Below are 5611 nucleotides of genomic sequence, written 5' to 3'. Positions count from 1 at the left end.
CATATATAGATTTCAACTAAGTTATAGTATCCTTTATGTGGATCATAATTATCAATTTTTTGGCTGTAGATGATATTAAATTCGACATTGTCAATACATTTTGCATGGTATAAATTGTAATATTTTTTTACTGCGTTTATGAGATCGTTTGTTCTGTTTTTAAGTGTCATTTTATCAGCATATTTTGTTAAAACTGTTATTTTACCCTTTTTTCTATTCAATAAAGTTTTTAATTTATATCTTCGTTTCATCTGCATTTCCCTTTTATATAAAGAAAAAAAATATTATTGTAAGTTATAAATTTTTTTGTAATTTATAACTTACTTAATTTTATTATATTTATGACATTATTACAATAATTTTCAATTAAAATAAATTCGTCAATGTTTTCGATGCATAAGACATCAGCTAAGACATAGCTAAATCGTCTTCAACATAGTCATTCTCGTATAAATTTTTTGCTTCTTCTAATAAATCTATATCAGAATTATTAATAGCTATTACAATTTTATTATTCTTACATATAGATTTGATTTTTAGTTCACGTGAAGATTTCATTGTCATTTTATATATATAAAATTTTTATAAAATATTTCTATAAGTTTCTTAATTCTTTATTATCAATCCAAGAGTTAAACGAATCAGGATACCCATACCACTTTACAAATGATTTGTCTTTGAGCTTTTGAATTACTTTTTCGATTCTAAATATTTCCTGATTTGTTTTTTGTAGTTCTTGTTCATAAAATGTACCTTGTATTTCTTCACCATTATAGTCATTTATTTTATAAGTTGGTGGATCTGTGTATTGAATTTTTGATATAGTAAAAACTTCTTCAGTCCATCTTGGTGTATATCCTTTTTCAAATGTTTTCTTCTTTTTAGTTATCCTAATTTTATCACCTATCGAAAATCTAGGATGCATTGGTCCTGATCGTGTATTTACGTTCAAGTTTAACCAAACAATATTCTCATTCTTTTTATCACTAGCTTCAACTGGTGTCATTTTAATTGATGAATGTCTTGTATTGTTATATTTATTTACCATTTCATCTAAAATATCAATATATCTTCTAGTTGAATTAGCTGAAAAATATTTAAACATTTTCTCTTTCATGGCTCTATTCCAACGTTCAACTACAGACCTTTTTTCTTTATTTTCAGTTGAATATATATCTATCCCTAACGCTTTAACATGCTTATTATAAAATTCTTTACCTTTATCTACCCACAATTTTTCACACTTTCTATCATTAAATATTTTATTCAAAGCATGTGCAACGTCAAGTCCAGTTTTAATCTTCAATGGAACAATCCATCCATACTTTGAAAATACATCTATGACCATGAGTAAGTATTTTATACCGTCATTGAATTTCGATAAAGATTGCATACCAATTAAATCAGCAGCCCATATTTTATCAATTCCATTGACAATCACTTTTCGTTTTCTAAAATGCTTTATAACTGGTCTATGAAGTTCGTTTGCAAGTTCGTCAGTCCATATTAATTTTTTTTCCTTGTCTTTTTTACTGATCGATTGTAGTTTTTTTGAGTATTTTCAAAACCTACTCCGCTTGGGTCTGAAAGACCTAATCCAAATCTAGCTTTAGATGCTATAATAGGTTTTATAATACCTCTTTTAATTTTTTCACGTGTTGTTGGATTTTTTATAGCATTCATTTCTTCAATCATCATTTTATCAGCTAAATTTCTATTTGTAGTATCTGTAAAGTGCTGATAAGCAAGATCATGATGATAAGCAGCATTATCAACTCTATCTATAGGTTTACTCCATTCTTTATATGCGTCAGTAGAAGTGAGTCTTTCATCTAAATTAGTTCGAGGACCAGCAAAGTTCATTCCAGGTAAATGCATTACACCAGGAAATTTTGCCCATGGTAATTTTATTTTTTCAGTTATTGAATTAATTGAATTCACTAAATCTCCACCTTTTGAAGCTGAGACAAATTGAGTTTTTTTTGTTCCGCAAACTTTACATATTCCACGTAACATATTTCTATTGTTTTTACTAACAACGTTTTGTAGGTTTAGTGTATCTGTTTTTCTTTTACATTTGAAACAATACATTTTTATAATGTAAATATTTTTTATATTTCCAATAAAAAAATGAACATCATTGATTTATCCTGGAATGCAAATAAAAATAAGAGAAATAATAGCAAGTTGCTCCCTAGAAGTATAAGAGGCTTAGTTGTTGGAAAGTCAGGTTGTGGAAAAACTACTTTGTTATAAAATTTACTTTTGAGACCTAGATGGTTAGATTATAATAATTTACAAATTTATGGAAAGTCGTTATATCAAGATGAGTATAAGATAATAAAAAAGTGTTTTGAAGAAAAATTTCCAAAAGAAGTTATTCTTAATCTGTTTAAATATCAGGATAAAATAGAAAATCCAGATTTAATGATTGAAGAAGTTTCAAAAAATATAAAAGATAAATCTGATATTGAGTGTAATTTTTTTGAAAAAGGAGATGATATACCAGATCCTTCAGATCTTGATTCAAAAAATAACAATTTAATAATATTCGATGATATTTTACTTTCAAATCAAAATAAGTGTGAGGAATATTATACAAGAGGAAGACATAGTAATGTAGATTGTTTTTATCTTTCACAAAATTATTTTAGATTACCTAGACAAACTATTAGAGAAAATGCAAATTTTATTTGCTTATTTAAGCAAGATTCGATTAGTTTAAGTTATATTTATAGGGATCATGTTATAGGTGATATGCCAATAGAAGAGTTTAAAAAATTATTTAAAACTGCTTGGTCAGAACCTCATGGATTTGTTGTTATAGATTTATCGTCTAAAATAGATAATGGAAAGTATAGAAGTGGACTAGATAGTTTTTATTTTACGAATGAATTTTTTAACAATTGATTTTTTTCTTTTATATAAAAAAAATGCCATGTATACATGTTAGTGTTAATACAAGTTTAATAAAAACTAGATTCTCATCTAGTATATCTCTTGCTGATGATAGAGAATATGAAATGGCTCTAGTAAGTTTAGAGACGTATTACAGTTTTCCGAATATTGATTTGTCAAATAACAATTTTAAATATAGTTCAGACAACGGAACAACTTGGTTTAATATATATATTCCTGTAGGAGCTTACGAGATTAGAGATACAAATGATTATATTCAATTAGCTATGATTAAAAATGGAAGTACTATATCAGGAGCTGTAGCTATTACAATTGGAGCTAATAGTAATACATTAAGTTCAACTTTAAATATTCCCACTGGATATAAAGTAGATTTAGCAGTTCCAAACTCAATTAGAACGCTTTTAGGTTTTGAATATCGAGTATATTCATCTGGATATTATGAATCAGAAAATATTGTAAATAAATTAAAAGTGAATAGTATTCGTATTACGTCTGATATATTAGGGGCAACTTATTTAGACGGACAAACATCTACTATTGCATATTCATTTTTTCCAGATGTAGGCCCTGGATATAAAATTGTTGAAAAGCCAACTACTTTAATTTACTTGCCAGTAATTATAAAGCAAATTTCTCAACTGGAAACTAAAATAACGGATCAAGATGGAAATTTATTGAATTTACGAGGAGAAAAAATAGATATTACATTTCATATAAGGGAGAGACAAGATTCTATCCTTGAAAGAACATCTACAAATGCTAATAGTAAATTTTTTCATAAGTTATAATTTTTTTTCGTGAGATATAAAAATGACTAATTACACTAATATTAAAGTGAATATTTCAGAAGGGCAATTGAAAAAAATTGAAAAAGCAGTTAGTAAAGAACTCAATGCTAGTATCAAATTATCGTATGAAGATCTAAATGGTGAGCATGTATTAGCTGTAACAAAAAGACAATTGAATAAAATTAAAAGTGCATATGAAAAAGGTACTGGAGTTGTTATTTATTTAAGTAAAGCTCAACTTATACACAATTCTAAAATAGAAGGAGGATTTCTTGGAGCACTTTTACCTTTTCTAACATCAGCTGGTAGCTTTTTAGCATCAAAAGTTATACCATCACTTGCAACAGGTCTACTTACAGGTGTAGGTGCTGCAACTGGAAACAATTTAATTAATAAAATTGCTGGAAATGGTATTTCTAAAACATTATATACTAAGATGAATGGTAAAGGAATTAAATTTACTAAATTAGGAAAAGGTTTCTATCTATCACCATGGAATAAAGGAGGAAATTTAGGAGATGGTTTATACGTGAATAGTGGTAATGGATATGAAAAGACTGGTAAAGGTCTATTATTAGGTCCTAATTCACCATTTGCTAATATTCCATTTTTAAATTTAATTTTTAAAGTCCTTCGGACCCATGCGGAGTAGATCTGAAATATCTATGAAAAATATTAACATATATAAAATAAATTTTTATATATGTAAAAACATGAGATATCCAATACATAAATTTATAAATAAGATGCCAATGGTTCATACTTATGCATCTAATTCACATTTTAAGTTTAATGAAAAATTAGATCATCCTACAGTATTAATAAACGGTACAAAATGTGAAATATTCGCACAGCAGGATATTAAATTAGATTTTATGTCTCAAAAAAGTATTTCATTAAAATTAGGTATTGAAATTAATGGTAATAGTGCTGCATTAGTTTCACTTAAAAATGAACTTAAATTAAAATTGCTATGTTTACAAAATTCTATTATATCAAAGTCTGTAGATGATATAGTTATTATCATTAAAAATAATTCATTTGAAGATGTAACAATTAATAAAGGAGATAGTTTATGCTTTTTATTTACTTTATAAAATGGAGTATTCAGCTAAATCTAATATAAATTTATATCCGTCTTTACCAAACGAATATACTGAAATAGAAACTCAAGGAAGTGCTACTATTTACCGTTTGAAAAAAATAAGTGAACTTCAAAAAGAAATAGAAATTGAGAGAGAAAAAAGATCTACATTAAGTAAAAAGTATAATAAAGCAATAAAAATAATTTCAGCAGTTGATGTTACATTAATTGGAAGTACAATGGCACTTGGAACTGTTGGTATTGGTTTTTTAGCTACAACAGTAGCAACACCAGTAGCTATTGCATGCGAAAGAGCAGCATTAGCAATCGGAGCTCTTTTATTGATAGGAGGGCAAGTTAATAAAAAATTAAGTTTAAAAGCACAAAAACATGAAAGTATTAAAATACTTGCAAGTTCAAAATTAAATACAATAATGGATCATATTTCTAAAGCTTCAGAAGTTCCTGAAAGATCAAATATTTTAAATTTTGGAAAAATTGCAACAAATTATCTTAGATTGTATACAAAAAGTAAAAAGTCTACAGATCCTATATTTGGAATACATTCCAAAGGAGATGAACTATATATTGGTAAAAAACCAATTACAATTAATAATGATGATATAACTGTTGATGGAAAGAAGTATGATGGTACACCAGGTCTTTGGGAATTAGTAACAAAGTTTAAACCTAATAAAGAGGTATATAGTAATGAAGATCTTAGAAATTATAGAGAAATATTAATAAATACAGATGCAATTACTACTAATAAAGGTAAAGTAAGATCATCTAGAAGTGAAAAATATAATGAGTTAAT

The sequence above is a fragment of the Hydra vulgaris genome, chromosome 15 (assembly GCF_038396675.1).
Source record: "Hydra vulgaris chromosome 15, alternate assembly HydraT2T_AEP".
Lineage (NCBI taxonomy): Eukaryota > Metazoa > Cnidaria > Hydrozoa > Anthoathecata > Hydridae > Hydra > Hydra vulgaris.
This window is presented reverse-complemented; position numbering follows the sequence as displayed.